Here is a 24,705-nt window from a genome sequence, read left to right as displayed (position 1 = left end):
GACGACCGGTGAGTCAGTCACGCGGATTCATCGCGTGCGCCTAGGTCGAGGTATAGTGAATCGTTTCTACGGGTTTTCGTGAGCTGCCGGTTTTCGCCTGAATAATATTCGGTACATAGAAGCGTGAAAAATTTGGAACATACGGGTAGCTTCAACGACTGCATGCCGTTTGGAGTATGGATCAGTTTTATTAGAAGATTGAAATCAATTTTGTTCTGAGATACTTTGCCGGATAGATGCTATCCGAATAGTTTACCGCAATTTTGTGTGTATATTCTTATCTACTATATTATCTACAATCTAGAATCAAAGTAACTCGAATTCTTATCTTTGTCCGAAGATAGTAAAAGAAAATATATAAATCAAATTATAGCTTCAAGTCCAAAGAAAATTCGGATCAGGAATTCAATTAACGCGGGTCCGTGGGTTTCGCAATCAGGCAGGCCGCGGATGTTTTAAAGAGCGCGTCGGCTAATTGGTAGACCGCGTAGCTTAACAAGGCGACGGGGAATGATCAAATTTTCAATCGTTGTCCGCGATCGCTGGTACACAGTCGTCGTTCGCGTCGGTGAAGTGGCTCGTTACTTACGAGCCGGCCGGCCGATAATTACTATCCCGTTTAACACACCGATGAAATTTACAGGGCAATATATTATCCTTTACGCGGTCGGCAAACGGACCGATTTAATGGTTTCATTCGCGCCGCGGCGGATAGGCTGCGGGTCCCAGGCCACGAAAAACCGTCGGTTGCACAACGCCGTCGGACGAACGTCGTCGTCGATCCGTCCGGCGTCGTTTAAATCAAAGCGCGGGTAACGGCCGCCTCTCCCGGCCCGTTTCGCGCAATGTTGTAACGACGAGGTAAATCTTCGCGCTTCCACTCACTCGCACGCTCCTCCTCCTCCTCCTCCTCCTCTTCCTCCTCCTCCTACTCCTCCTACTCGACGTTTTTCTCGTTTTCTCTCTCGTTTACGCTCCCATTCAATCCGTATTCCCCTCTCCGTCGCTCACGGCAAGTTTACGAGCGAATCGGAGCCGACACTTAAACTGCGGAATGTTCTTAATTTCTCTTTTTATGGCGCGCTCCCGAAGCCTGCCGTTAATATCGGCGGATTCGTCCTACTTCTCCGTGCTAGTTGGATCCGAGATACGTTATCTGCGCCGATTATTTAAATCGGATACATTGTGGGATACAGACGTTTGGGAAAAATCCTGACGCACCGATAAAATCGCGGGACTCGCAACACACATCGGCCGGAGACTTCGATGCGCGGCGAGTGGTGTCGCGTGACCTCGAACCGTCGCCGAAATGAATCTCCCGGCTGGCTATGGGGTGGCGGAGAAGTCGGCGACCGATTGGACTGTCGCAAACAGGAACTGAGGGGTAATGATCGTGTAACGTCTTTTGTATGTGGTTTGGTTGTCGAGCATAGTGAAATTTTATGCGGAACTTCTAATCATTAATCTTTCGGTTTGTGGTAATAGAGTAATGAACGTGAAATTTGTAATTTAAGTGGGGAATTATTGGTAACGAAATAATAAAAAGAGCTCTCAGATACCTATCAAACTCTCTGACAATGTAAACCAAAATCAAATCTTCAAAGAAATCAATCAACTTCCGAGATCAACATCAAACTTCAGAACCACCCAGTATCCCTGACCATCGCTACCTCATGCGGAAAAGATTGCAACAGACGCACCGCGGATATTCAATTAAACGGTAATTGCGCGTATCGCTCAACATCATCATCCATTTAATCCGCAGAAAAAAGAAGAAGAGGAAAGAATCTATAAAAAAAGAGGAAGAAACATCTTTGGAAGAAGCCTGCTAACTCGATCCGTCCGTAAGCCGGCGAACACGGCTGGCAGCCGCGAAGGGTTAAGGGTTAACTGGTGTGCGTTCGAAGTGACAACCGCAAGCGGTACAAGTACGCGTTGCCGATGAATCGTGATATTTCGAACGGCGATGGGACTGCCGATTACCGGGACCGGCCGTGAAAAATGGTTGCGCGTGTGGCAGCGCGCGCGGGGGGGTGCGTGGCAGCGGGCAGCGTTATTACCTAACGCGATGTTACCCTTTGGGGTAGAAAGTTCAACCACTGAGGAGCCTCTCGCAATTACCGACGACCCGGGATCGCGAGATCGCTCGATCGAGCCTTCCTGGACAGCTGGACGCTGTCGCGGAGGATTACCGATTCAGCTTGCTCCTGGAAGCGGCGCGGACGTAACACAGCTGACCAATTTACACGCGTTTTACGTAATAGGCCAGGCGGATCGCTTCCCGCTCAGCAGATCACCGAACGGATCGTGAATTTATCGAGCCGCGCGGGAAGAAGCGATCGTTACGTGACCGCTGGGTTAATCGCCAATTACACCGATAACATCTGTTGCGCCGCGAATCGTGCGTGCCTCGGAAAGTGTAACATTGCGTGCTTTGTCGTACAAAAGAATAATTTTTCATTTATGCGAGTTACTTCTGGTTATTTTTTAATTAAGTTGTCTTTGATTTATTGGAAACCGTGGCAGTGGTTTTGAATTAACTTTGCTTTTATGCGTTGTCTGTTTTACGTCGTTTCTGTGAGAAAGTATTTGTACTATTATATAATTGTAATTTTCGCTTTCAATTAGAATTAAGTGTAAGTTGTATCACGATTCTCGTTCGTCGGAGTTCATTCAGGAGCCAGAAGAACGGTAAGTTATAGCTTCCTATTGAGAAGTTTTTCGTTTCGGTTTACATGTTTTGTCTGATTGTCTCTTTGTTTCGCTCCCAACGCTGACCTAAATCGATTAATTCCATGTGTTTGTAACGGTGCCGGCCGCTGCGGGGGATTGTCATTTTTCATACGATTCCCGGCCACTGTTCCCCCCACCATTCCTCGCTTTACCGGTAATCTCTACTTTCGATCTGCACTTTCGAACCGAGACGTCAATTAATTCGGGCGTCCGGCGCAGAACACGCGACGAATTGGACACGTCCGACGGTCGTCTAAATACGGACATGAGAAACCTGATAGCAACCCACCGGGCCAACCAAGGAATTTTAAATCGAATTCTTTACTAATAATTCTTCCGTTTCGACTAATTTCGTTGCAGCCTTCGGATCGTTAACTCTTTTTCTCTTTTAATTGTGTAATGACTTGCACCTTTTTTTCACCTGCTTTTAAAAGGTCTCCCGACGGTTCGACAGAGTGTTGCTAAAGTGACATTTTTTTTCATTCCGCTATTTAAAATTCCTCTTTAAATATGAAATTTGTAATAAAGATATATCGTGTAATTTAAAGATTACCATGGTTAACATCTCAATTTACTGTTTAATACTACAACATTTCTCATGATTAGTTTAATATTTCAAATTTCTTTCATATTTTAACATTTCGCAAAAACCGTAACAATGACCAACGTATCTCTAGATAACAGCTACAAAACGTAAAAAGTTTCAATTTTCATATCAAAAGCATGCAGTATCGTGTAGAAAAACGCGTAATAAATAATACACTCATAAATACAATTGGATAATAAATAACAGGTACAATGAATTCAAATTATGATCTCCGACAACTCGATAGTACAAGGCTAGGGGTTAAAGACAGTTTAAAGACTCTCTCGCGATCCGAGACTCTCGATCCCGCTCCGTTCAAGTACGTATGATAATAAGCGAGAGACAGCTCGATACCGATTTGAAGGAAAGTTAACGAGCTTATCGACCTTCGGTCTCGCCGATCAATTCGTCGACGTGCGAGATAGCTTCCCACCTCTGGTCGTTGGTTTCTGCTTATGCAAAAGCGGGCAGCCTAGGCGTAATTAATCAGCATCGGACTAGCCGATCGTTCTCTCGCACGGTAAGATAAAATTGGAAAAAGAAAGGAACACGAGGAGAAAGAGAGAGAGAGAGAGAGAGAGAGAGAGAAAGAGCTAGAAAAAAGAGACGGTAAGAAAGAGAGAGAAACGTTTACAATATTTTTATTGCCCCGCCTCCAGCGACCGATCGTTTCACGGCTGCAGTAAACAGATAACTGGACAATGATCCAGATCGATTACACGCGAGAGCGCGAACGTCGACTCATGTCCCCTCCCCCGTTCGACCTCCCTCCACCGTGGTTCTCCTTTTATCCCTGTTCCTTTCGTTCGCAGCACGTTGCAAAAATTTAGGTGGTTACAGAGGAAGTCACAGTGTATTACTTACGAAAATAATTACCGTCTCCAGGTAAGATTAATATATGATAATAGGAAGCGATTTTAATGGCGTGCCATTAAGGGTTCCGACTGCGCCTTGAAATTTGCATTTTGAATACCGTTGACGCTTAAAATTCAAGATAGAAGAGATCCTCCTCTCACTTCTTCTTCTTTCCCTCCTCTTCCTCTCTTTCTCGCTTCCCTCTTCCCCGACGTTCGATTATATCGTTCGTGATTCAAGCGATGGAACTAAACCGGCCGACCGATTAATCGATACAATTACTTTGATAAAATGATTAGAACGGGGCCGGGGCGAGGGGGGAACGTGTAATTCGCAGGACTCGTTAGCCGGGCACCGATTTTCCATCGAGCCGCCGTTATCCCGGAAATTATCGTCGGTTGGGTTTCCTCGTAATCTTCCCGTCGACGTCTTCGCTCTCCGTCCCTTTGTCGCCGTTGTTTTATTCCCGGCATTATCCGAAAGCGTTTCGCTGCGCTCGAACCGCGAGGGATTCGCCAGTGACGTTATTGATTTACGTCGCGTAACTCTTCCCCATCAAAATAATATATCCGCGTACACTTAGTCGCGCGTATCTGATTATATTACGTTGATTAATAGCATCGGCCGTCGAAACGATAACGTTTCAATTCAATTTATGATCGACCATACATTAGCCCCGGCCGGTTAATACGCCGCGATATATCACGGGGTCCGACGCCGCGCCGCGCACGTTTCCTTGCCGAGTTTCGCCCTAAAACGTCGAGGGATTCGGCTTTTCCTTTTTTCACGCCGGGAGTTCGCAATTGCATTCCGTTTCGCCGCGCGCACAACGTCTATCGGGAAAGTTCGCGATTGACGCGAAATTACCGCGATTCGTGGACTTCTTTTTGTAGTCTCCTGTGATCGATTCGCGCGTTATCCTGCGATTACTAAGAGATTATTGAACATTGTTAATCATAACCTGGATAATATTAATTCATCTCTAGTTTCAAATCTCAACAAATCATGAAACTTCCGGAGGAAACAGAAATTTCTTTGTAACTCCAGTATCTCCAAACATAACTAAAAAAGATTCAATTCTATCCTGCTTCAATTTATCTCAAATATACAAAAATTGGCGATCAGTGATTTAACATTTAACCAGTGGGAGTCTATGAAGATCGATCGAGATATTTCCATCGCCAGAAGCGTCCGAGCTAAAAATGATATTAAACCGATCAACCGGCCGACATCGAATCCAGCGAGGGTTATTATTACTCGAATGAAAATAAAACGCGCGTTCCCGGACGAACGGTTCAGCTACCGGCGTACGCGTCCCGGCGGATCACCGAGCAATTTAACACGTGATTCCGCGAGCAAATGAAACGTCCGGCCGGAACGAGCTCGTCTGCGCGGCCATTGAAATCGCCAGGCGCCGTTAGCACGGCGAGCGACGTGCCGGCTAATCAAATATATTTCAGTTTCTATGGAACGTCGCCGTGTCGCCACGGCATATTTCAATTCAGCCCTCCCGGCCGATGAGTCCAATGAACACCGCGGCCTGAATTATTCGTACGAACGCATGAATATTCCTCCTAGGATAGCGCGGCCTGTATTCTGGCCTGAGAAGGCACCGCGCGCGGGTTCCCGGCCGGCTTCGTGTATCAGAAAACCAGTTCGAAGTCAGCGAAGCATTATGATCCCGAATACACATCCGTGGCCCGTTAACTAATCTCCCTATGGCGACCTTCCATTAGCTCGATTCCACGGCCGATACATCATCGCGCGCGCCTCGCCTCGCCGTTTCTCTCTCCTCTTCTTCAGGGTTCGTTCCACCCAGGCTGGGCCGGGCGACGCCTGCCAGGGATGAGACGCGCAGCCTTCTGCATCGACGGTTCCCGAACCTTCGACATTTGAATTATTTCAAACGATTCACTTGTTTATTCGTACTCTAACCGCGCGTTTTCTTGTGAACGATATGCAAAAACTGAGTGTGATGTGATGTTTTGAACAGGCTCGATTGTATCTTTTTATTTTGAGTTGTTGCGATTTAGGCTAATGGTTTTTGCGATACCGCGTTGGATGACTTGGCCGTTTAATTTAGTAACTGGGTATTTTAGCAATTTTTTGCAGCAAGTAATGAGCAATACAAGGATAAATGAATAGAGAAACTCGGTTTCTCACTGGTGGTTCGGGAAATGCTCGATGCTTGCCGTGAAGATAAAAACACTTGTTCTTCAATTTTCCACCGGAAGACGCCGCGTTACTCGTCACGCGAGATTAAATACTTTTAGTCCCATTATTTATGCTTCGCAAACATTCGTTTCAGTTTCTTTTCAGGCTCGAATATCATGATTGATGGACGATGACGATAAAGATCGCTGCAGCGTTTCTTTGACTTTAGGAGGAAAAACGCCTAAGGGTGATTGATCGCTTCCGCCGATCTATGATTTTCATTAGTTGCTTTTTTCGAACTTACATCTGACATAACTCGAGCATCTCGGACATCCACAATCGATATGACAAGCAAAGCAGGCCTACCAATGTAGACGTAAATAAGAAGCTAAAGTGTCGATTCGAGACTCATATAATCGAAGCTCAAACTCCTCCTTAAATTCCCTACAAAATTCCGCCATAATTACTGGCAGTCCGCCGCAAGCAGAACCGTCGCTGAAAAAACCAGCCACCCGTGAGTCCGATCGAATCGCAGATCGCGGATCGCAAAGGAGGTTGCCTGCCCTCGCGGCGGTCCGAACAGTCGTTGGGCCCGGAGCCGAGCTTCCGCCGCTCGACAAATCATTTCTCGTTAACGGTGGGCCCGATCTTTCGGGCCCGACTCAAGACAAAAAGTATCAATTTGCAGTATATCTGGCGGTGGGTACCCCGGGACCGGTTAACGGTGCCTGGCGAGCGTCCGATTATCTGCGGTCTCTCATCTTCGTCGCTTCGGTTTTCCGCTTCCCTCCGTTCAGCATCTGATCTACGCGTTCCCCGCCCCTCTCGCCGGTCTTTTCCGCTCGCTTATCGTCGTAAGCGATGATTTATCCCCGACTTCGACGCTGCCGCTTGTTACGGATCGAACGGGACGCGCATTATCCTTGATTAATCGCTCTGTCGCCGTTGTTTGGAGCGCCCGTAATCGATTCGCGAGGTACCGGCGTTCGCGGTAACTCTGCGTGGACACTTTCATCAGTTTCCGCGGGGTGGAACTGGCCGCGGGACTCGGTTTCCCACGCGCGGAGGCCGCGACGCGTCCTTCCGAGCTCGAACGATCCTCGAACGCGACGACAAATCGCTCATCGTTAACGCGATCCTTTTCGTTTCCGCTTCGGGAAGAGAAAAACGATCGAGAGAGACGCGGTCCCCGCGTCCGCCTAACGGTTCGCCAGTCGCGGATTTATCCTCCGTCCAAAGGCGCGTCTTCCGCCGCGTGTTTTCAACGCTTGGCACGATAACCGCTCGGAAACCCTGGCCAGGTAAGTAGAAGGCAAGCGAGGATAGGCGCACCGCGATCATTCTCGTCGGTGTCACGGCGGCGTGAAAGGCGCGCCGAGGACTACGAGGAGGCGCGCGTGCAAATGGCGTCCGCCACGGACCGCTCCGAACGACGATATTAACACGATTTCCGACGTTCCCGCGCCGATCCGCAAAAACCAGACGGGGCAATTAGCGTGACAGTATCACGAGCGGATGTCCGCCGCCGCGGACGTCGCCGTTTTTCCATTCCTCTAGGTTTTTGCGGGCGCGCCGACGATCCTCCCGTGTTGGCGCGCCGATTCTGCGGATGATATGATAATTCGTCGAATGATCTGCACCAGATAGCGTAACGAGTGGACGGCGGACGCGTTTCGAGGATCATGTGCGATAACTTTGGGGTTCGTCAGAAACATGGGAGATTTTTTGTTTTTCTTGTTTTTCTGTTTTGCCCGCGAGGTCGCCCGCGACGTCCTTTTCCCCACTTTTCTCTTTTCAATTTCTCTTCTGCTCGTTTTTTCAGTCGGCTCCCCTGCTTACTTCTTCTCGCTCGCTTCGTTCGTTTTTCTCCTCTCCGCTCGTCGCGTTATTTTTCTACCGTGCCGTATAATTTCAACATTTCGACGATCCATGCAGAGATACGGAATTCCTGCGCCGGGAATTTTTAGCGCTGCATCATTTATCTACGGACCGAGCAATTTTCTGACCGCAGTAAACACCGAGCACTGATATATTTTGCTTGCGCCGAGAGAATCCTTTCCCGCTATTTGCGCCGGGACATTCTATCACTTAAATGGGCCGTGTTTTGGGGGAGCTCGCGTGGAAATTGCGTTTTGGCTCGTGCGGTCTATAATGTTCTGACTGCAACTCGTTTAGCCGATGAAATTTTTGCATTTGGTATTTCGAGGATCTATTTCATTTCCATTCAGTGGGAGGCAAATGAAATTTTCGGATCAAAAGAATATCTTTTGGAAACAGTGTCAAGAACTTATCAATCAATCATGCACTAATCTGTAAATTCATATAAATTTATGAAACGTTTATTTCGTCATCGTAATTCCAATAATAATAAAACCACGAACTCAGAAAGTCAAAAGATTACCGCGTTCCACTCGTCTGTACAGAAACCTTAACGAAGATGATTACAAATTGTAATGCCCAGAAAAACTCGTCGGTTCTCAATTCTAACCACAATTACTACACAAAAAAACTGTTACAAAAACCTCATTTAAACACATTTTTAAAGCTTCTAAAAGAACCATCGACGGAACAAAGTGCAAATATACCTATTAACCATTTTAGGCTAGATACCGCGAATCTCAGGTCCGAGTTCCGTACAATAGGGACCGCACAAGGTCTCGTGCGGTTCAATTAAGCCGAATAATAAGGATACTCTAATTTTCCCGGGCAAGATCGGGCACTGCCCTGTTCCCAAAGGATACCCGCGAGCGTCGTCGACGGGAAACCCTGACGAAAAGGAGGCTCGTCGCGTTAAGTAGCGAACGTCGATCGACAATACCCGACGGGAGTGCTTTTCAGCCTGTTACCCGGTCGCTCCCTTTCGACCATTCATCAGGAAACGCCTCTCGCATTATTGGCATTGTCGCGGCGCGTCGAGAGCCGAAAGAAAAGCCGGGCAACCCCGCGGTTCTGCTCTCGGTGGGCTAACGATCGTGTTATTAGCGCAAATAAAATTGGCGACTGTCTCACGGCAAACGGACAAAAAGGGCGGCGGGTGGCGGGAGGCCGGCCCGGTCCAATTTACCGGTGGCACGCAAAACGAAGCGTTAATTTGCATATCGGAATCGAACACACGCCCAGTAAAAATGACTCTAATTTCTATCCCTGCCGACCATAACATCCGACGCATAGACTCTTCCACCGACACGGGAAGTCTCTTTTGTTTCATTTCTGTTCAATAATCTCTACATTTTATTCGTTCGACTGTAATTGCGATTCCTTAGGATTCAATTCCCTTTTTTTCTAACGAGGGTCAGTTATTCACTGATTGAAATTGATGTAGTACTTTTGTTTCCTTCTTTCATAACACGTTTCCGTGGCAAAACGTTGAATCTTTGTTGTTGTGGATTCTCGTGTCAGAAAAAAAGGGAGGAAAGTGGCGTGCGACGGTCTCTAATAGAAAATTTCTATAACAACCTCATTAACGTATACATAATGCGAAAATTGTGGTTCACGAAGCGAAGGATGGGTTCTACCTTAATAATTTCTCCAACGACAATTGCCAAAGCTATCATCTCTGGATGTTACATCTGTACTCGTATTTACGAAAACCCTTCTAATCACGACTCCTTCGTCGCAATTTCCATGCACTAAATTGAAACTCCGTATCGCCTGAGAACAGACCAAACCATTCAAATCGCGTGACAGAGTTGCAGCGACGAATCAGGCTAACCCAATCCTTTGTCGTTACGCTATGTACGCCAATCGTGAAACGCGGGAACGGTCGTTCTGACAAGTTAAATGAGGATATCCTTTAATCCCGGCTGATTATACTTTCGCGTGACCCTTGTTTCCCGAGAAGGAACGCGCAACTGCTGGTCAACTGTCGCGGAAGACTGGGATTTTCGCGGTACCATCGTTCCCCGCGTGATTTCCATCGGTCCTCACGCGATTTCGCGGGAAGCGCGACCATATCGAGGGAACCCGACCGATCCGTCCGCTTTTCCGTCTCATTCTCGCGGTAATGAGTGGAACTGGTTTGTCGGTTTTCACGGGCTTCGCTTTGCATAACCCTAGCTGCGGCAGCAGCAGTGGCAGAAAACAGCTGCGGCCGCCGCCGCCGCCGTCGCCGCTCGTTCTCATATCTCAGCCATTTTATCCGGTAGTGAACGGCGGTTAATTAGCACGCTGTAAAACAGCCAGCGATACAACAATTTATACATCTGCCCTATTTATTGCTATTATTATCGTGAGCCGGACGATAAACAAGGCAATGCTCGCGCCCGTTGCTAGAGACCGTACGCCCGCTGCGTTAATTGCGCTGTTCCACCCTTTCTTCCCTCTTTCCACGTTCGATTCCCCTTACGCGGTACACATCAACGATCTTAAAGAGACGATAACACGAGCCCCGATCTGATTACAAACGCTTCGATTCCAGTTCGCAGCACGATCATCGACGACCGCCGCAAAATCCGATGTTAGCTCCAACGCTGAACCTTTTTCTCGCTCCAGCGCAGTGATCGCTGTACGTGCTGGGATACCAGGCTTTTCTAATGGCTCTCTCAGTGTCCTCGTATTTCTGCGTCTTAGAGTCCCGCTGAAACGACATGTTACGCGTCGTATCGGTTCAGCTATTCGCATTGGGAAGTTTTCTTTATTGCGCCGGATTAATGGTAATGATATGCGGATCGGCGCGAGGGGAATGCAATGGGGGGTGGTTTTAGGAGACTTCGGGTTTGTTCTTGTCTTAATCTCCAGCTCGGAACTTTCATATACGAATGAGTATTTTATGCGAATATATTGAAGGTATTCGGTTGTTTTTGTTGATAAGACTTGGTGCAGTGGATTTTACTGGAATATTGTTCAAATAAAAATGTATTAAGTGGAAATTCTTTGAATTCTGGTTCGAATAAATTCGGGGAACCTGAGGTGAATTGAAGTTAACCCTCTATGCGTTGATACTTAAATGCTAGGTTTACGAGAAGTCTGCTGACAATCGGTGCGTTTAGATTCTGTGTAAAATTAAAAGTTATCTTACCCTCCACGCTAATTTGTTACCGCCCATAAAACACATTATATACACTGCGTTTCCTTTATCCATCGCACACTCTAACGCTCCAATGAACAACACTTCATATTCAATCTCCGCGTTATAACCTCGACACAAGTATGCGTAATGAAAACGGCCGTGTAAAATAAAATTCGCGTAATTCACGGCGCAGGAATCGTTAAAAAGGAAAGTCGATAGCAAACCGATTCGAATCGTAAAATCAACGGCTACCGTTCGCCGCCGCGGACAACACCGACAAGACATAAACCCCGCGTCGTTCCATAAATTCAGAAAAACGGGCGCAAAAGTCACGATCCCCAATCGATCCGGGAATTCCGAAGCTGGGGCGTAAAGCGGCGCCCATTCGCCGACACGTTGTTCGGCCGATAAACATTGCTTTATCATCGAATCTGATATCCGCGACTCGGGCGTTCGACTGAAAACGGAATCCGGCCGATTCGCGATGCCGTTTTCGCGGCCGTGGCTCGATTACAACGTCTCGGCAACGACGATCGATCTCTCCGATCGGCGTTATCGATCGTGCCCGCGATTTCACGGTGCGCGCGGCCCAGTTGTCGCTAATAACACAGTCCACTCTAATTCGCCCCGCGCTCCCTTACGCAATTCGAGTACCGGCCTCGCCGCGGAACAGTCTTAATCTTAATACGGCTTTATAGCTCCATTAACTCCGCGAGATAGTTCCTCGCGCGCGCTCGGACGCACGAAAGACAGCGAGCTAGCCTCTCAGCGAACGATTTACTTCCCCCGAGGCTCTTTGCAACTCGGTGGATCCCGTCGATCGCCCCTCGGAGACTAATTGTCGATTACATGGATGGCAGTTTGCGACCGTACGTACCTCGCGACGGATCGCGATCGACGTACGTGTCCACGCAGCGAAATCTCGAATTATTTTCTACGTACGAGGCCCCTATCTTCTATCCCCCTGTGTATGCGTGTCGTGTTTTTTTTTTGCCCAACACGGTGGAGCTTCAACGGACGTTTGCCGACTTGTGGGACCTGCGCGTTTCCCTGCATACAGGGTGGCCCATTATCCTTCCACTTTCCCGCCTCTTTAGTTTACCCTTCTTCTCTAGTACCTGGCCCTCGAGGATTTCTGCTGCCTTTTCTCGTTGCTGGCTCGGACACAGGAAACTGGACCCGTGAATTCTTTTGATAAATATTGATTCTACGGTAGCGATCGTTCGTTTGGTCGCGATCGGATAGATTTTTACCGTGGGTGTTTATGTAATGTTTTGCTTCTTCTACTTTTCCTTTTTGTTGGACCATGGTAATAATGTGCGAAGAGTCGAGAATTTATTTTCTGGTTCCGTGAGTTTATTATTAAGTGGGTTAAATTAACTACATTCTTTTTTGTGCTGCTGCTATTCTCACATTTAATTTCCGATGACTTGACTAGTATGACGTAAATCATTCGTTCTAATGATCCTTTTTTCGTTACTTCTTGTATGAATTAAATCTCTTGTAAATGCCGCAAGTGCAAAAAAGCCGTCGTTAGCATTCAAAACTGTGAGCCCGATTCCGGTGCACATGAACAGTATTTTAATCGTGGTCTGTCGACACCGGTATAAATGATTGGATTTCTAGGGAACTTAATTGTAACTGAATCAATATTTTTATGTGTTCTGAAATCGAATAATCGAAAAGTATTCAAAATACAGACTAACTAAATATCTTCAGGTACTTTAGCTCTAGGCAATTTTTCAACGATTTCGAGTCGGCATCTTCCAAGTGCAAAGGCAGCGTATTTAATACAAAAGTAATAAAAAGTAACGGAGAACGCGACCAACTATACAGCAACAGAAATAAATAAATATTTTCACGTATTTCAACCCCAGCAATTTTCCAACGATTAACGTGTTCGGATATCGAATCACGGGTCCGCCAGGTGCAAAGGACGCGTTAGGTATATTTAGACGACACCCTATAGAGGTAGAAAGAGGAACCTGTGGGTCTTCGCGGGGCACAACGGGGGATGGTCAGGAGAGTGTCCGGCAGGCCTGACCGTCTCCGAGCGGTCACCCGTTCTCGAAGGGTCATCCACTGGCTCTCCTCTCACTTAGCATAAAAGGGGTAACTAGCAAATGCTCAATGCGTACACGCTATAATGGGACGAGTGTCCCATGGACATAATTAGGCGCGACCCATGGGAAATTCAGACCCCATTTCGGCTTTCCGTTTTGTGCGGACGCTGCGTAAGCCGGGCAACGCCGGAAGGGTCATCGTCGAAGAAAAAGACAGCAGTGTTCTCTTATGCAACTTTTGCCCATAGAGCACAGGACATGTGCTAGACTTCGACCGTATGAATAGTTGAGAAATGTGTCTCGAAAAATAATTGCGAACGAAGCTACGAAACTCAGGGTAATAAAATTGCCAGACTACGACTGCTATGATCGTCTATAAAGGCGCTTCCAAATCGACTAAAAACAAATGCAATATGTAAGATTAACGGTGAATAAAACTGTTTAATATCTTAAGTAAGTAAGAATTGATAATTGCTTTTATGCAACTTTGTTGAGAATGAATAAGTGACATGCAAAACATTCAAGATGTTCGTGGGCATCATTTTGTCGAACACAATAAGGAACTTCGCGACAACAAGATTTTAAGCAGAATAACAAAGTTTCGGCTATAAAGTATCCTATTTCGGCGATAAATCTCGGGGAACTTTATGGAAAAACAGTGTCAGCTATATATTCTCGTGAGTCACTGCTATCAATCTTATTTGGTCATCGGGCCGTAATTTCTGAGTCAACCTCCAACACCTTCCTGTTAACAGATCGCGGCGATCGGAACTACGAAAAATGGAAACTACTATCCGATATTTAACGAGGCATACATACAGATATATCGCAAACAATAGTGAAATGCTATTTTGCGTGTAAAATACAATGTGCTCCAAACGTTCCAACCAAATTCTTCAAAAATGTTCAAAGAAATTCATTGAAGCAATTTAAACCAATAAAAATTCAAACTTACTAACAAAATCACGTTTCAATGACAAACTCTTTCCGAACAATCAGAACGAATAAAAACGATGATTTGATGACGCGTGTCGAGCAGAAATATTTCGATCCAAATAAAATCGACCGGAGGCACGATTAAATCGCGCGAGTCGCGCGAAGCTTAGCAGCGCGATAATTCGAAGCCCCCGAACCGGAAGTCATCGGGAACACGGCTGATAATACCCGCCCGACAGAATTCCAGTTCTTCGCCGGCTGTTCCGAGGTGGTTATCGTGGGAACGCGTTTACGCTGGATTCCCGAATACCGCAAAAAATTCGCGGGAGTTCAAGGGACGAGTAACACGGATTCCGTTAAACACTCGGATCGATCAATAATACATGAACACCGAAGGGGAATCTCGTTGCGTGAGCATCGGCGGATCGCTAGATTCCTCGAAGAGCTGCGCGTGTCCCGCGTCGCGAGCTCGAGATCTCCGCGACGATCTCGTCGGTCCGTCACCGATTTCTCGATCTTCGCTTCCATCGAATACGCTTAACAGAATAAAACCGTCGCGTCTCCGCATCATTTTTCCCATACGTCTCAAGACACGATCCTCTAAAAGTAATTCAATACTCCGAGCATTGAAAAACACTCGTGTCATTGTTCGGATTCCATAAAACGCTAGATTCCCGAGCGCTCGAAGGTTAAATCTATCCTTTATTTGCGCGGGACCGTCCAGGAATGCCATACGCTGGAAAACACGGGTGTCTATCGGGGTTCGGACTCGAAAACAATGTATCCCGCGGACCGAAAAACGAGAAACTCGACTCGAGCCATTTCGACCGGGACGTTCGCGACGGACCTTTTTGCGTGGCCGGCGAGAGATCGCGTCGCAGACGAACGGGAGCTGGGGGACAGGACCTCCCGCCGGGCGCACACGGAATCGTCGCGGTCCAAGGGCGACGTCGCCGCCAACACCATAGTCGCATTAGCATTTCGCGCGGAGGACGATACTCTGCGAGCGACGACGTTGCGCGATTCGGGATTTCCGACATCCAGCGCGCGAATCCTCGCGACAGGTTACCGGTCGCCGAGGTTTCGCGCTATTCCACTGGGAACGCGGGTAATCCGCTTATAAATCTGAAGAGTAAGACTCACGGTTGCACGGTTTTTCCGTTGACGAGATGTCAGCGACCGTTGTCTGCTCGTCGGACGAGGCGACTCGCCTGCGTAGATCGGGATCTAGACTGTTTATCCGAGCGAGACATACTCGGCCGGTCAGCCGCGGAATGTTCGACTTCTATCGCAGATTTCGAGGAGAAGAATTTGCACAATATACACACACACAAGTACACGTGGATACCCAGAAGGTGTTACGCGCGAACCGGCTCGGTTTGTGGATCTCTGAATGAGTACACCGATGTCTCCTCACTGTTTTTGCTCGAACGACACTTTCACGCACCAGAATAAAAGGAAACTTCTTGGGATCTTCTTCTTAGATGCCCGCGCTAGCCGGCCACCAATCGGTTCACGCGGATAAGAACGATTCTAGTCACTGACAACGATGTATCCACTGGCACGATGACAGCCACCGTCGCCGATTTTCGAGCGGATGAGCGGCCAACCTCCGCCTCGCCGACTATCTACCGAACTGGCTGGTCGAGTCTGCTGCCGCTGCGCGCATTCATTAATATGATAATCATCCAATACGTATACGATGCCTTTCGACGATCATCGTTCTCGTTGTCTTCATCGTGATCGTCCCCGCCGTGGACGGCGCGGTCGCGCCGCGGATCACCATCGCAGGCTCGTTACGCGATCGACGCGCGGAGATCGATGCCGACGCGGTTCGTAGCGGTACGACGCGTTCCCGATGAATAATGTCACGCGGAGCGAGCGAGTCACGGGCTGGTTGGATCGATTCGATTATCGGCCGGACAGATCGAGCGCGCGGCCCGCATCATCTCGATCGTCTCGGATGGTAGGCCCGGTGGTCGCCGGGCGGTCCGTTTCCCGCGCGGTTCCCGCGGATCGCACGAAAACAACGGGGCAGCGGGGTCCGTTCGTCGCGTTCGTTTTGCCCGGTGTCTGCTGTGGCCCCGAGGATCGCTCAGCACCCGGTTCCGCCGCACATCTTTTCCTCGCGGACGTTTTCTTCCTGCTCACCGTCACTCTCCCGTGTCCCGATACGTTTTCACGTATCTCTGCTTATTTCTGTTATCGTGCCTCCGCCTTCACCGCCGCCTCCTGCGTCCTTCTCATCCTCCACCTTCTTCCTCTCCACCTCCACCAACGGCGTCACCACTACCGACCGCCGCCGCTGCTGCCGCCACCACCACCACCACCGCCGCCGCCAACGGCCACCGTCAACCACCTCCTCCTCCACCGGTTTCTTCTTCTTCCACCTCCAGTCCTCTTCACCCTCCTTACGGCTGATACCCGCGGTTGCCTTCTACGTGTATCTCTGCTTGCGTCTTTTTCTTTATTTTTCTTCTTCTCCTACTTCTTCTCCTCCTCCTCCTTCTTCTCCTTCTTCTTCCTCTTCTTCTTCTTCTTCTTCTTCTTCTTCTTCTTCTTCTTCTTCTTCTTCTTCTTCTTCTTCTTTTGCTTCTTCTTCTTCTTCTTCTTCTTCTGCTTCTTCTTCTTCTTCAGTTCGCACAAACCAATTCAAAGCCAAGCCAAGACAAGACAAAACCAAATCGCGTTCCCGTAGCAGGACAACGACGGACAATGGGCAGCGCGGGTAAAAAAGGTTATCGCGCGGTCGCGTCACTCCGCTAATTTTCGTGGTCGAACTTTCCGGTCCGGTGTCTTGTATTGGACTGTGCAGAAGTGGCACCTTCCAGTTTCTGAACTTACATCTTGGCAGGTAAGTGTGAGCTTTACCCGTGTGCCCCGTAGGCGAGAACCACGAGAGTGTCTTGCTGTAGTTGTGTGCGTGTGTGAGCCGCGCGAGTGTGCCGCGCGCGAGTACACGCATCGGGCCCCGGCTGCGTGTGCCAGGGACCCGCCTCTCTATCCCCACCACTCGGGGCGCGACTGCGTCTCGCTCGCTCCACGGGAGCTCGCAATCGCCGCCATACGCGCCTGATAGCGGCACTCTCTCGCACACACGCCCGTTTACCTGCGCTCACGCACGCACACAACGACGCCCCTCGTCCCCGAGCGGTTCACGCACGCGTCCACGGGCTTACCCCCGTGTGTCGCCCGTAGACCACTGGTAGCTTCGTTCACTCGGATAGAGTCTGTCCGTCCTTGTCCCGTTCGTTGCCTTTGTCTCCCTCCCTCTTGCCACGGTGCTCCGTCTCTCTCGCTCGTCGGCACGTTCTCGCTCCGATACCCACTCCCTCTTCCTCCACCTTTCTATGTCCTCTTACCACCTCTTTCCCTAGGTGCGTAAGTGCGTGACTCCGCGGCGCTGCGGGGACGTTTAGCGTGTCGCGATCGCGTCCGCGTCCCCACTCCTCGCGCCGGGCCCGACGGTTTTCTATGGGACCGCGCGGAGTGGGGACGGAAAAAGCCGACCGGCTAGCGGAGCTTCGCCGCCGCGAGAGAGAAAGAGGGTAGGGGGATAGTTTTCGACGCGCGAGGAAAGGGTGATTCTTTCATTAGACTCTTCCGGGGGTGAGCTCGAGGACGTCGGGTACTGGCTGCCGCTCGTTTCTGGTTTCACGATACCGCGCGCGCCGGCTATCCTCGGTGTGACTGACCGATATTTTCTGTTGTTGTTTATGACCCGCGACTGGGCCGTCCCGTGAATGGGCTTTGTGTCAGAGACGGTGGAGGTGTTTCGGATGGATGCTTGTAATTCGGCACGGGGGTGTGGGTTTGGCGTGGGATAGTTCGTAGAAATTGCGAGGAGTGTTGAAGAGGGATCGTGAGAGAGGAAAGAATTGTATGTGAAATAGATTGGAGGAAGACGCGATGGAATTGATACTTGTGTGTATATTCGATTTAGGAATTGTATTGATAGATGAATGGATGTTGAAACTGTTGAATTACTGAGCTTGTTTAATAGATTCATGGATCGGTGATATTTCTCCGAGAAGTTGATTCAACTGATAGCTTTTTTTAGAAATTTTTGGTTTTGTAATAGATTAAAAAGTAGGCGAATATTGATTAAGATTACTACTAGAAATAATTTTGAAGTATTCGAGGTAATATATCTGTAATAATTTATAGGATACTAACTAGAGGAACCACCACCTTTGTGCTTTTTAGTCCTAAAGACACACTTAACAAAATAGAATTCTTTTTCAACACTTTATGTTCTACCGTTAAGCTATTCTACATTAAATATCCCATGACAAAACTTTCTGTCGCATATCACAGGACCTAGAACATAGCTTCTAGAAAGTAGACACCAATAAAAACGGATTCAGCAGCTTCTAAAGACTCTATTAAGAACAAAACACGGCGTACGAATCTCATCGAATAATTCAAATATCACGTTGTTCCTGGTGCCAGATCGCGTCAGAAGGATCCGTTTAATCAACGACCGCGATGGAACGGGAACGAGTCACCGGCTCGCGGCGCGAAGTGCAAAGAACGCATCTGGAGATATCCGGCAGTCGGTCGGACGGATCGTAGATCGTCGTTTCTGGCACGAATAATTCACTCGGCGAACAACCTCGGGCGTGGAAAACACTGATCTCCATTACGCGCCCGATCTTTTTTACCCGATGGGAAACTCGAGCCGAGCGTTTCACTGCAATGTCACCGCTAACTATCCAAGTCGAGAGATGTCGATTATAGATCGAAGAGACGCCGGCCACGTGAAACGGCGAGCGCCTTCGTTATCTGTTGGACGCATCCCGGCGAAACGGTTTTGCAAGAAAGTCCGTGCCTCGAATACGTCGCTCGGCCCATTATAGATCGGATCTAAGGCCGCGCGCCGTTTAATGCCATATAGACAAATAACGGATCGCTTGTTTCTACCTATTATCCGACGAATTGATTTCCTTTATGCGCCGTGGCAAACCTGTAATCCACGGATCTAATTGATCTTTAGAGTGGGATCTCGCTGCACAGCGGATCTAAATTAATAGGTTCGTTAGCGGCGATTGTTTTACGATTGTTTCCCGATCAGAAACGCCGCGTTTCATTTTCCAACGTCTCAGATGCGATCTGGTTTTCTATATTCTTTAAACTAAGAAATATGTTATTTACGGTCTACATTTTTCTTCGCATTCAGAAATAATCATCATCAGATTCCTAGTCATAGATGTTCAATGAATTCACAAAATTATTACGGATCAAAATCCTGATATCATATCCCAATTTCCTACGTTCCATCGCTAATACAAAAATTCATCAAAATTCCTAAAATCCTCAAAACACGTTAAAAGGATGCCTCAACCGTTCACATCTCGGACGACTTTATCAAATTATCAACTAAGTAGTTCAATGCTAGCTACGAGCGAGCTTCGGTAGCATCTCCTTCCCGACAAACGATATCACGTCGTCGTAAAAAGTTGAAATAAATTTGTCGTAGAAAGGCCTGGTTAATAGACTATAAGCCCCGCAGGAATGAGGCCGATCCACGATCGGTCTGCGACGGGAAGACGACGCCCATGGAATCCGTCCGTTCGAATTTAATGAAAACGCTTTCATCGGGTCTGCCGCGGCGAGGCACGTCCGTAACGATTGAATTCGCCCGTTTCAGGCAGAACCTCGGGCGTGGAAAACGCGGATCTCCGCTTCTTGTCCGCGGTTTTTCTCCCTCTGCCCCTCTCTGCCCGCCGGCACAGCCGTCCCTCGACTATTCCCATAGCGAACGGGGCCCGAGCGCGACCCGGCCGGCCGGCCCGGCCCGTTATATATTTTTCCCCGGAGTTTCACCTCCGCGCGCGCGCGCGTTCTTCGTCGGTTATTTTAACGAAGCCGGGGCGCCGCGCCGCGCGGTGGTTCGCAAATAAGAGATAGTTTCACGACCGGCTCGTCGCGCGGCGATCGCCATTTTTCCATTGCCGGCCCGATCTCATGGGCCGTTTACGCCCATAACCGATCGCCGATCCTATAGTCTATAACGAGGCTGATCGAGAGCGCACCGGTTCTCTCTCCCATCGAGGAAAGAGAGAGAAAAAGGGGAGACACTTGCGAAATGGCCTGTAAGAAGGTGGCGGGGGGTGGGAGGGGGGATGACAGAAACGGAGGGGCGAGGGGGAGAGAAATGAAAAGAAGAAAAAAGAGCGGCGAAGAGCGTAAGGTACTTTTAATCAGGTAAAATCCGACCAGTTCGAACCAGTTTCGTTAATGAAGCGGTGACACTGTATTCATTAGCCGGGCCGATTTTTGCTCTCTAAGCGAAATTCGCTCGGGAGAGCTCGCCGGACGTGCTTTCCTCCCATAATTAACGGGATTACGTCAAACGACCGTTCATTGTGCTTAATACGCGATTGTAACGTGTTACGGTCGGTTTATCGGCCGCGGGGAGCTCGATCCGGTCGTTTAATTAACGACATTGTTAATGACGATTATTCGTGAATTGTTTTTATACGGAAGATTTGCGGCAAATGAGCTGGTCGGATTGGGGTTTTAAGGGGTTGTGGACAGAATGTATGTATATTGTGCTTAACATTTGATATTGTTTTGGTGTCCCTGGATCGCAGGTCGTTAAAGTTGTAACTTTGTAAACGTATTGCTTTTCTATAAATTACTTTCTTCCACTGAATTTTGTTTTGATTCATACATACTTTTATTCTCCAAAAGATATCATTCTCCACGTTGCATTTATCTAATCCGTGTCTACACATGTATAATCTACAAACGTACAAAAATGTACAATTCGTTCATCAATCACAAATTCTCCACTCCCCTACAAAGTAATCTTCACACGACAAGTCGCATCGTAGCGATCCGCAAAGATCCGCAAAGATCCGCGCAGAACGAAGAAGCGTTTCACTTTCCGCGTGATCGGGATAGTTCAAGAGTTCAACGAATTGGTTCCGCGCCGGCTAGAAAGTCGCGGGCGCTGTAAATTATGTAAAAATCCGTCGGGCCCGATCAGGTTTCATTAACGAACCACCGACACTTCCTGCATTAATTAATCTGTCGCGGCGGATTTTTGCACAGGCCGCGTAAAATTCCAGGCGGCGTTTAAGTGTCAGCTCCGCTGCCGTAATCGCGGCGGGGACATTTCACGGCGGCGTTTATAACCGGCGTAACGAAGTCTCGAAGTGCCGGGTACTCGTAATCGGCCGCCCCGGCTACGATACCGGACTTACCCGGGGTTTAACTATATGGTGAAAAGACCGGGGCCCCGCGCTGCGCGCCGGGTAACTATACACGGCCAAGCGACACAGCCCCAATAAAATTCTATTTTCTGAATGCGATCATGAAAGTGGACGAGTCGCTTTCACGTTATTAATACTGATAATTCAAACGTATAATCGATTTTTACGTCAGGATTCAAGCAGAGCTTGGATCGCGCTGGCGCAGCTGTCCGGGGACCGTTACCGGCCAGACACGTTGACACGGTATGTCGCAATCGACGCGGCTCGTTCGAGTCAATTAAGATTATTAAGTTTTCCGAGCTTGAGTGACGCTTATCTATACGGACGCTAAATATCGCATAAAATCACGGTCCGGTTATTTTATATCGGTCGCCCGATGTTTCCTACTGCTGCTCGCACCCCTCGGGATTTTCCCGGGATGCCGACGCTTGATATTTATACACCGATGTGCATACGTGTGCTCGTGTTTGATACTTAATATGAATACATTGATCTTAGTATTAATTTTATTATGCCATGCATGATGGACGTTCTTAAATGGTTCGGAATTCGTTAACAATTTTGGAACGAAGAGCATGGATATGAAATTCTCCTTGATTATCATCTTCCTCGTGGAATTTACTTCCTTATAAATTTCTTTCAAAAATGTATCGTTTCAATGTTCTAGAAATTATTTTGACAGAATTCAGGGCTATAGAATTGCTCTAGGGTGGAACAACAAGTTACTCATTCTTAAACTATCTGTTCTGAGAAATATGTGGTTACCGCTAGGTGGCAACACTCACGCAACACAGTCGACGAATAATAAACTTCTAGACTCCCCAAATTATTACAATTCTTTTCCTCCCCTCGTTATTCGTAAAACTACTAAAGCTAAAACCCTGTTTGTTCACCTTGTCAACGATATTCATAAATTTCCGACAAGAAAATTGACGCTTCGTAATTGCAACTCAGGACACTCGGAATAATTATCTTGAGTTCTACAACCGCTCGAATTCGCGTTTCCATTCACCCTAACGTTTAATGCCGGCGAACATCGGCCGCTCGGTATCAGAGCCCATGAAATGCGAAAGCAAAAAATAAACCGAGAGTCAAGAGGAAAGAAGGTGGTTAGAAAAAGAAAAAGGGGAAACGAAGGATTACGAAGTCGAACGGACACGAGACGAGCAAGGATTACATACGCGGCGCGCGTGTGTGCTCGTGTACCGGCGATATATACATACGGTGCGTCGCGGTTGAAGCGCTACGGACGATTTATCGGGTCTCTTTTCGAATTCTTGCCGCGCTTCATAAAAACGACGTCGCACGTTATGCTCATGTGCCCCGTGGGCCGGCCCTACGGTGTATAACCGTGAATTGTCGTTACGTTTGTCATTGTCGTTGTAAATAAAAGAGCCCGCGGCAATCGTATCTGCCGGTGCCGCCGAGAAAGAGAGATCTACCGCAGATATTCCCGGGTAAACGAGTATCCCCTCGCGTCTACAGCGACAGTAATGTCAGACCGAGCTCTTTTATTACTCGACCCACCCCTTCACGACCTGACCAACCCCCTTCCCGCGATCGTTGTTCCACTAAATTTTCTACGACTCGTTTTTCCTCCCTTTTCTCTCTTACTTTTCTTCACCGAGAAATATTCTCTTCACGTTGAATCGATGGATCATAGGATTTTGTACTGGAAACCGGAAATGTAACATAGTTTCTCCATTCTTCTTATTTCTTAATGAACCTAATATTATTTATCGCCGTTCTTATTTTCTGTTTCTTTGAAAAGCTGTATTTATATTAGAAATGTGTAAAAGGAAAATTTCTTGCGATTAGATCACGGGTCTTGTTTGTTTGAAATTGTGATTTTTTACTTTTCGATATTCGGAATTGTAAAGGCGGGGTTTGGTAATTTGATGAACAACAGCTCCAATTTTCTTATCTAATTCTGTCCCTGCGTTTTTCTGTGAAAGAGCCATTTCTATAGGCGCGAGAGGGACCCGAGGGAGGCTCTTTCGATACGTGAGTCGAATTGAAATAACAGTCACGCTTGGAATAGTCTTTTTTGTGAAACGCGGAGACTTGGATCAAATGAAATTTTGAGGACATTCGTGGGGGTCAGTTCGTGGCAAAGATAAGGAGATTTCTTAGTAGTAATGGTCCGAGAAAAGTGACCCTGGGTCGAGGTACCGTTCCTATTGTCCTCGAATCGAGGGTACCTTAATATAAACTTAAAATACCAAATGTACAATGTCCTAATTCCTTTAAAAATATAATTATGTCATAGTTTAAACTTTGACACCGAATAACAAATATATGCAAATTCACTAACAGACAGAACAATATTTCCAATAAAACATTTATTCACTAAATCCACTAACCTTCCAACCCTCTACAAGTCGACAAAAACAAAATTCAAAGATTCAAATGCTCACTATATTTCCAAAACACCTTCAATAAATTTCCCATCACGTTAAGTTCCTCAAACATTCATTTCTCAGGGAAATACAGATTGACTCCTTACTTATAAAAAGAGAAAAATTGTTTAATCAGTGGCACTAGGAAAGTAATGTTTAATTTACGTTCAAAACAGTAAATAACATTTAGATTTTTCAAATTCAGCTGAAAATTATCATTCAGACTCTGACACGGTAGGAGAAAGAATTAACTGAATTGTCCGAATATTCAAGAATCCGAGTATCCTAATTTCGTCGAACGAAACACGATAGAAAATAACGAGGTGGAAATTGTGCCACGAATTGATCGGAGCCTAGTTGCGTAACATCTGGGATAGATTCGGATCGGACGGACGATCGATTATTGCGCGCGCGAACAGAAAATTGCGTCATTTTTCGCGAGTAAGTGACGTTTTCCGGCCGAACGATCTCCGTGGAACTGGAGGGGCGGAGGAGAAAATGAAACACGCCCGATCACCGGGCGGCGCGAGGGGAAAAACGATTTCCGAGGGGTTTCGCAGGTGCGTTAAGTGGTCGGACGTGGCGGGCAGGCCTATCCGTCCGCTGGACGTATCAAGATTTCGTGCGCGAGGAGAACAGGATCGGCATTTGACACTCTCACTACCGGCACGGCCGAATAACACGATCGTTTTAGCGACTCGCCGCTCCAAGGCAACATTTCATGCCGGAAAGACGTCTGGCGGCTCGATAA

At 47.7% G+C, this 24,705-nt stretch overlaps 1 protein-coding gene and 1 long non-coding RNA gene across 6 annotated transcripts in view; one reads left to right on the top strand and one right to left on the bottom strand.

Moving 5' to 3' along the window:
* grh (grainy head) overlaps window positions 1–24,705 on the bottom strand; it is a 153,515-nt gene that overhangs the window by 65,541 nt on the left and 63,269 nt on the right. The window lies entirely within an intron of this gene.
* LOC143174764 (uncharacterized) overlaps window positions 17,112–24,705 on the top strand; it is a 53,393-nt gene continuing 45,799 nt past the window's right edge. The window contains exon 1 of the long non-coding RNA XR_012999072.1: window positions 17,112–17,189. This is a non-coding gene — a long non-coding RNA (uncharacterized LOC143174764). The remainder of the gene's footprint in view (window positions 17,190–24,705) is intronic.

The sequence above is a fragment of the Nomia melanderi genome, chromosome 8 (genome assembly GCF_051020985.1).
Source record: "Nomia melanderi isolate GNS246 chromosome 8, iyNomMela1, whole genome shotgun sequence".
Taxonomy (NCBI): domain Eukaryota; kingdom Metazoa; phylum Arthropoda; class Insecta; order Hymenoptera; family Halictidae; genus Nomia; species Nomia melanderi.
Note: the sequence above shows the minus strand (reverse complement) of the source record. Positions and strands in the feature narration are given on the sequence as shown.